Here is a 9,489-nt window from a genome sequence, read left to right on the forward strand (position 1 = left end):
GACTGCGCCTGCTTCCGGTGAATAATGCAGGTTTTGCAATTGTGGATGATGGCTCTGATAATAGTCTTGATATTCGGGATCCAATATTGGGTTTGGATAAGACGGAGCATGAGCTGGTCTCGCCATGAAGGGTGTCATGATGAGCCATCATAACTGTAAGGCGAAACAGCCTACAATTTTAAGGCAAGATGATCGGATGACGCTCGTTGTATGACATGTCTTTTGAAGCCCCTAGACGCCCCCCTGTTCTAATAATATCATCTATGTCGATGTATGGGTTGAGTGACAGTATTTCACTCTTTCGATCAATAGGTTCCCTATTTTTCAATTTTAAATATTCTGTACCGTACAATTGTTTCTAGCAGACTCGTATTAACGCTTGTATAATCTCATCGGCTGAGATTATACACAACCTTTCGTAGAACATTGCTTTAGTTTTAGGATGCGTTCTTTTATAGAATCTCCTAACATAGGATAGAACTTTCAAAGCCCTGGGCAGATTTGAAAATCGGTCGAGAACATCTATTTGATCTACCCTTGTCGTGGCATATGTTTGTGCCCTCTTCTCCTCAACGGACGTTTTGTATTCGGTCTCTTGTGCTGGCCAGTGGGAATTGTCTTCTTGCAGCCAAGAAGGTCCCTACCACCACAACGAATTGTTGACCAACTCTGATGCAAGTAGTCCTCTGCTTCCTAGATCCGCTGGATTAGATCCGATTCCACGTGAAGCCAGTCCTTGCTACCGACCATATCGATGATCTTAGTGATTCGATGTGCGACGAAGGTTGACCAAGTACAAGGCGGCTTGCGTATCCATGCGAGTACGATGGTTGAATCCGTCCAGAGGTGAACTTTTGCTGGTCCCAAATCAATGTTTCGGAATATTAATTGCATGATTTCTGCGAGCAGCACGGCGCCGCAGAGTTCTAAACGTGGTTGCGAGATGGTTTTCACTGGTCGCCTCTTTTCACGCGCATGTATACCGCTGCCGCATATGCTTTCTCGGAAGCGTCACAGAAGCCGTGGATTTCTATGTCGTCTTCCGGTGAAAAATTTATCCACCGCGGTATCCTGATGTTATCAATTTCGCTATAGTGTTGGGTGAAATTTTCCCACCGTTCTAAGGTAGTTGGGGAGACAGGTTCGTCCCACCCGGTGCCCTCTAACCAGATATTTTCTATTAGTATTTTTGCTACAATGACCATTGGTGCAAGCCAGCCTAAAGGGTTGAAGAGTTTGGCTATAGCGGATAGGATTGCGCGTTTGGTGATGTTCTCGCCATTCTCTAAAGCTCCTGCTGAAAAGTAAAACATGTCTGAGTGCGCGTTCCATCGTATTCCGAGTGCCTTCACCGAGCTAGCCTCTTCAAACGCTAGGAATTCCTCGCTGAGCAGATCCTTTTTTTGGGATGTCGTGAATGATTTCCTCACAATTTGATGTCCTCTTGCGCAATGGAAAACCAGCTGAGTGTAATGCTTCGCGAATCTCGTTTCTTGCTCTGATGGTTGACGCGATTGTATGTACTCCCGATAAAACATCGTCGACGTACATACTTATTGGGTGGGTATTTTCTACATCATACATCATCAGCCAATTGCAGAAGTGACCGTATCGCGAGGTAGGGGGCGCAGTTTACACCAAATGTGACAGTCTTTAGTTCGTAAAGACTGATGGGTTCGTTGGGAGATGTTCGATGGACAATTCTTTGAAATTTGGCGTGATTATCGGTCAACCAAATTTGCCTATACATCTTTTCTATGCCACTATTAAAGACAAAGCGGTACATTCTCCATCGTAGAATTAAAATGAGCAGGTCTGCTTGGAGTACTGGGCCTGGGTGGGGTATGACGCTTAGACTAATGCCATTCGCCGTCGGACTTGACGCGTTGAAGACGACGCGCACCTTGGTAGTGGTACTTTCCGCCTTTACAACGGCTTGGTGGGGCAGGAAATAATTATCCGGATCGTCGGATGCTACATTATTCTTGATTTTTCTCATATGTCCAAGCGTTTCGTATTCTGACCACACCTGAACATACTCTCTCCATAACTCTTGGTTTTTCAGTAATCGCCCCTCATTTCTGAAGAATTGTGAACATGCGCGCTTTAGGGACGGTCCTAATTTAATATTCTCAGGGTAATCCTGCCTGAATGGTAGCGAAACTGTATACCTCCCATTTTCATCACGTTTTTTCGTTTCCTTAAATAACTGTTCACAATACCTTTCTTCTTTATTAAGCATTTTATTTTTGGGAATATTTTCTATCTCCCAGAAAGCTTTTAATTGGTTGTCCAATGCAACCTCGTTGTAATATGACACGATGCTCTTCGTTGGACTCGGTGCTTCAATTCGACCAGTTAGTATCCAACCGAACATTGTCTCTTGTGCCAGAAGTGTATTAAGTACATTCTTTTTCAGACCGCTCATTATAATTTGGGGATATATATCTCCACCATGGTGTGATGGTAGCGTGCTCCGCCTATCACACCATACGCCCTGGGTTCAACTCCCGGGCAAAGCAACATCAAAATTTTAGAAATAATGTTTTTCAATTAGAAGAAAATTTTTCTAAGCGGGGTCGCCCCTCGGCAGTGTTTGGCAAGCGCTCCGGGTGTATTTCTGCCATGAAAAGCTCTCAGTGAAAACTCATCTGCCTTGCAGATGCCGTTCGGAGTCGGCATAAAACATGTAGGTCCCGTCCGGCCAATTTGTAGGGAAAATCAAGAGGAGCACGACGCAAATTGGAAGAGAAGCTCGGCCTTAGATCTCTTCGGAGGTTATCGCGCCTTACATTTATTTTTTTTTTATATCTCCACCAAGTATGAGGTCTACATCTTCGTTGACGTAGAACCTCTTGTCTGCCAGAACCAAGTCTGGGAATGCCTGCATAGTCATTGTGTTGATATGGCAGGATGGCAGATTCCCAGTAAGCTTGGCTAGAATCAGAACTGGAGTAGTCAAGCTGAAGCATGGATCCACTGGTGAACGTAATTCGATGGTGGATGCCTCTCTAACTTGAGCAGATATTGCATTGGTGATGCGCGACACTTGGGCATGCATTTTCCTCGCCGGAAAATTGATTCGGCGTTTCAGTCTTTCTGTCATGAAAGAACATTCAGACCCTGAATCAATTAATGCCCGCGCGGAGAATTCGGTACCATTATGGTGAATGTGTACGCGAGCAGTTCCTAATAGCACGCCTGTGCTGGAATTGGCATGACAGGATTATACATTCTGGTTTGCAGATTGTCGCGCCTGTGCTGATGTTGTTGGGATATTATCCGCATCTTTGAAAGGATTGCGTACAGCCGTGTGCTGAGATGTATCCGCATGCAGGAGCGTGTGGTGACGAGAGTGGCATTTGGAACAGTTGTAGGAACTGGTGCACTTCGTCACGGTGTGTCCTGGGGATAAACAATTCAGGCAGCCACTTGTGGATTTTATAAATTTAATCGTTTCTACTGGGGTTAACTCGCAGAAGCGTGAACAGTTGCGTAATCTGTGCTCTGCGGACTTGCACATTTTACACATTGCCTTTGACGTCGGTCTGGATACCTTTGTTTTAAAGGCACCAAGTCTTTTCGTAGGGGCTTCTGTTGATTGCCGTGACGCGTTTGGTTTTTGCACTTTCGAAGTGGCATGCCCTGTAAAACCAGACACGGTTTCAAGTGTCTGAAATCGATTAGACAGGAATTTTACCATATCCTCCCACTTGGATATGTCCATTTTATGATCTATACTTTGCTCCCAAAGAGCCAACGTGCTTTCTGGTAACTTGGTGGAGCAGAGATAAGTCAGGATTGCATCCCAGTTGGAAAAGTCAATTTTGTGGCATTAGAGGGGCAAAATACTATTATTTATATCATTTTGCGGCTTTTTTATTGAACTACCACACTCACTTTCTACCTTTTTTAAGTTAAATAGAATTTGTAGTTGTGTGTTAACTAAGATACGTTTGTTCTCGTGTCTTTCACAAAAGTTTTTCCAGGCCATCTCGAAACCTTCATTTGTGAGAGGGCATTTTTTAACGATATCTTTTGCTTCGCCCTGCGTTTTGTTGTTGAGATGGAATAACTTTTCCACCCCCTTCAAGATAGAGTTGTTTATATAAATTACCGTGAACAGGTCACGAAAAGTTGGCCAAGACAGATAATCCCCTTTAAAGACTTCCGTGTCTCAAGCAGGGAGGCGAATTTTATGCCCATGAGGTTCGTGCTCAGGGTTGACGTTCTTTTCATGCTTCTTGTATTTTTCTGCCTCAGCAGATATAGACGCTGAACATCGCACGTAGATTGCGTATGCTGCCTTTTGCTTCTTTCTGACCGCCATAACGTCATCCGCTGACACCTCATCAGATCCCAATAGCGAATCAAACGCAGACTTTACCTTCTTCCACAAGGATCGCAACCCTTCCTGCTGTATTGCAAAGGTGTGTTTGCTATGGTCGCTTTCCGGAATAAGGCTGTAATCTTTATCAAACTCTGCGATTGATTCTGCTAAACGGATGTAGGTTTCCATTGTTTTATTTACGTTTATTAACGAGAAAATTTCCGATTAGAAAAATAGAACTCTTCAGAGTTAAAATACCTGCCCAGCCCTAAATCAAAACTATTGAACTTCGAAGTTTATTATTTATTTTGTTTATTGCAGACTTTGTCAGAGTAGCGACAACGAAAAGGGTTTATTTTACCGTTTTTTTTGTCTCGGTAGCGACAAAAACGGAGGTTTATTTTTCAAACTTTTTGTCCCAAAAGCGATAACAGGAAAGGGGACCACTCGCCTCTACAAATAATGGGTGTATTTTGAAATAGTGAAAAGTGCGTGCGATATTCGAAAATAAGCGCAAAAGAAGTGTAGAAAGTGTTTAAAAAGTGAAGTAAGCACCGTATTAATTAAAATGCAATAATTTGTACTTGTGATCTAAAAAAAAAACAACAACAAAACTGCTGTAGTGAGGTTGCTTGGACACGAGGTTATGTTACCCTCTGCCTTGTGTTGTGTCTGAAAAACCTTACCGCTGGTGGGGGGATAAACCAGATAATCACAAGGGACGAAATAAATTAAAATACAAGTGATTTAAATTTAGAAAAGAAGTAAAGGAAGGAAAAATTGGTGCTCACTAAAATAGACTTCACCTTATCTGATTTCACTTTTTTCGCGCACAATATGCGTTATTGCTTTATTTTTCACTAATCAACACTCAAAAAAAAAGTGGCAAGAAATACAACACTTACTTCTTATTGTTTTTTGTGATGGCTGTGGCTCCGGTGGCTGTTAATAATATCGTGTTGTATATAGTATGTAACGCTCAAAGTGGGTGTTATTTTTGGCTGCTGGGGCAAATCCTTTGACAAAAAGCAGATGTGCTGTGGCTAATAAATTTTTTTGTGGCAATCCTCTGGCAAATTGTGTAGTATGCAAATGTGCTGTGCAGGTTGATATGTGGACTGTATATGTATAAAAAGATGCTTTCAGTTCCTGGTGAGGAGGACCAATGTTCGGCCTGGGTGCGTCTGAAACCGGCAGTGGGTAGGCGCACACGGGTAGATCTCGGGGTTGATGGTTCACTCAAAATAAACAGAGAAGAAAAACGCAAAGAGGATTTCCTCGTTATAATAGTGTTTTAATTAGGGTGTAAGAAAATATAAAAATTGATACAATATTACCTTTGAGTGTAAAGTGATGACGGTGATCCTCGGCGATGTGTGCTGGTTGGCGGTCGATCGAAAAAGAGGCCGGTTGTCCCGTTGATGACAACCGCTAAGCTGCGAAAAAGTTCGCAGATATTAAGGAGGGGAAAAGCCACACACACAACCACACCTACGTATACGTGCATGGGTGCTGACAACCGGCACACCCACACATGCATGTGTATGAAACGCATGCATGTGCATGCATGCACACAAGTGCGGCGTGAGTGTGGGTGGCTGGAAATATTACTAAAACATTAGGGAGGGGCGCCGACAATCAAGTAAAAGTTAGGTATTGGGCCTAAACAGTAAAAGTTTTATAAGCGATAGAGACGTACAACATATTACATGGATTATGTATTGCTTTAGTTGGCAATTTGGTCATAATCCGTTTTCGTTAAGAACAGGGCTGCTCAACCCCTATGCTCTTGTAGCACGTTTGTTTTGTTTTGCTCCGAATCATATGCGCAGATACAAATTCATACTTTAATAAAAAAAATTTTTAATTGCGGTCGCATATGCCCTCACATATAATTTTGAGTCGTATGAAAATGCTCGAATTTCTTATGACAGTGCCAAGAAAAGCGCTTCCGTATGAAACTTCAAAAATGAATAGCACCGAAAAAAATGGTTATTAAAATTGGTTCATAAATAAAATTATGATATTGATAATTAGAAAAATGGATAGCTACCCGCGTAGCTGAGTACATGGTGCATATGACCAAAGAATATAGGCAGAACTGTATCCAAAAGAAGAGGAGCCTCTTTGCACTGGTTATTTTTATGCTTGGTCGAAGAACGTTAGTGAAATCTCTTTTTGCTTTAACAACGTTAAGCCGGTAGATATAAAATTTAGCAAGCTTTTGAGAGATTTCTTGGAGCAAGCTTAATATGAATGAATATATATTTTTACGCAGTTAGGTGCGTTTAATTTCAATACTTCCGCCAATAGACCCCTGAGCGACTTTTAGGACCACGAATTAGGCTTATTATTGCCATATTTTTACTTCCCGGTTTACAACAAAATTAGCTAAATCTAATAATGGTCTAAACTTACCAATTTATTGGGGTTAATTTTAACAAAAACGCACTTTTTATTTCTCTTTTTTTTCACTACCACTCACATTGAAAAATTCACTTGGTGGAACATACCGCCGCCAACGATTGCAATTTTGCGAATGATTTCTACAAATGGCGCCCCCACGCCGTCACTTGTTAAAACAAAATTCCACCATTATTGCGACTGCGCAGTGGAACCGTGCCGTTAAATCGCATGATTTAACTGTAGTTGACATGTTGGAACCATACGAGGTGGTGGCCGCTGTGACATTCCTGCAGCTATCATTAAAAGTTCCATATACTTTGTTTTTGTGGACCGATGAACTAATGTCAAAATCGTACTGCGCTGAAAGTTAATGTGTCAAATCGTATAAAACTACAAGTCAGCTGTCACCTTGTATAGTTACGCCATGGTGGTTGCCGTTATTGGGAATTTTCCCACACCATTGGATTATTACGCGATGCCACCTGCGCGAAATTAACAAAAATTTGCTTTAACCACCCCAGGCAGACATGAGTGAGGGTGAATTCTAACTTTTTCCCTATCACTAGCCAACTGGTACGTTCCAAGGGTGAATCTCCCAAGTGGACCATAACAGTATACCCTTCAAAAAACGCGAGTACTCTATAATGTAAGGAATACTCCTTTGGGAGTATAGGACTGTTCCAAATCTAATCTGTATTCATACAAAAAATGTGCTCCTATTAACATTGCGATGTCCTAGGAGAGGAGTAGGTGATCCCACTCTCGCTTTGTTTGTGAGTATTCCATAGAGTACATACGTGAGAGTACTTTCCAAAGTACTTTCACTGTAGTACTCCATGGAGCACCCACAGAGGATCATATGCCAAAGTACTAAAGAGGAATTGTGTCGGAAAGAATTATCGAAGTGAATTTAATTTAAAATGAAAGTAAATGAAGAGGGGCAATACATCTTTTATATTTTATACTACGAATATTCTTATGTTATTTAGCATTTGCGTGAATAAAGAAACTAGTATAATACGCATACGCATACGTGAATAAAGAAACTAATATAATATGTATACATAAAACCGGTGCGCTGTTGCATTTTATCAGAGTTGCCAAAGTAAAGTTTTATTATTAGTTATTTGCATGCAATATTTTACTTTTGGCAACTCTGTTCGATCGTCATCGTGTCGTGATCACTGTCGTTAAAAAACGAGCAACGATCGGCTGATGGTGGTCCGCAAACGCATTGCAAAGGAGTATTGTTAGAATACTCCAACATGAAGGAAATGGAACACGTAATCCAACAATTTTTGCAGGGTATTAATCCACAAGTTGCTTAAGTATATACACACCGAGACACATATATACAGCAAAACAATTTCGTTGCCTACATTTAGACACATCCGTATTTTCTGTGAAAAAACAGTTGCATATTCTTAATCCCTGGAAAATTCTCTATTAGAAACATGTATTAGATTTAGCGAACGCTTTACTGATTTTTTTGATTTTTGCCATGCTTTAACGGCAGAGGCGCCACTGTGCGACGTGCAGCGCACGTACGTACGTAGCCCGGAACGGAGAAATCAAAACAATTTGGATTTTTATGTAAGAACAAGTCAGCTGATAGCTCTCTCACTAGACAACGTTGCCTAGTAAACTTTTGTGCGCTAATTTTTGGCCGTTTGCAGTTTTATAAACAAACACCTAATTCAAGTTTGAAAAATTGTGAAAATAATTCGAAATAATTATGTAAAAGTACAGATTATAAATATGCAATCTATTTATACTTATTTAATATTAATTCCAGTGAAATGTTCGTAATTGAAAGACGTTGCACGTTTGATTGTGCGACATTAAGTCTCTTCTTTATTGAATAAATTATTGTCTTTTATACTAATTTACTTAACCTATACATTCATAAATATCTTAATACTAATAACTAAAAATAAGTACATAGGAAATGGGTTATGCATACACGTACGTTTGTATACAGTCTATGTATACATGTAGTTTTGTATGCATAACTCCATACATGTAGTTTTGTACAATTTGCAGCGTCAGCAGATCAGTTTGAATATTTTGGTATTTTCCCACAATTAGATGAATGTTTGTATGTATATTACAATGGGTTGTGTGTTTATATGTATAATTTATTAACTGTGATATGTGTCTCATATTCGGCATTCCGTGCCGTCTGGGTTAGTTCAATAATTGTAATATGATTATTACTAAAATATATTTGAATTTGTTATGCGTAAAGCCGCAAGTATGTTGCATATAATGATGGCATATAATGATACAATACAGTGTGTGACGTATAATGCTACACCATCCACCTTAGAAAAAAAAGTGTTATATAATTGTTTTGTGAACAATTGTATAAGACTTTTTGTCATATTTTCAATTGTTTTGATATTTTATTGTTATTTGATATTGCAGTGAAAGAGGTTGTTTGCTTTGCTTTTGATCTGTTGACCTTGCTATTTTTATTGTTATAATTATTGTTACTTTTTACATATATATATTTGTATTAGTCAATTTATTTTTTCAAAATTGTAGAGAAAGAAAAAATCTTTTAATTTTGCTTATTTTATTTATATTGTTTATTTTATTTATTTTATTAAAATTTTATACAATTGTTTTATTGCCGGATTTTAAATGTGTCGACCCATCTAAAATCCGATTGTTTTTAGAAATTATTTTTATTAATGAATCGGGTAAATTGGAATGATTATTTGCTAAACAAAATATTTTAAATGGGTTTA

This window comes from Eurosta solidaginis, chromosome 1 (genome assembly GCF_040869045.1).
Source record: "Eurosta solidaginis isolate ZX-2024a chromosome 1, ASM4086904v1, whole genome shotgun sequence".
NCBI classification, from domain to species: domain Eukaryota; kingdom Metazoa; phylum Arthropoda; class Insecta; order Diptera; family Tephritidae; genus Eurosta; species Eurosta solidaginis.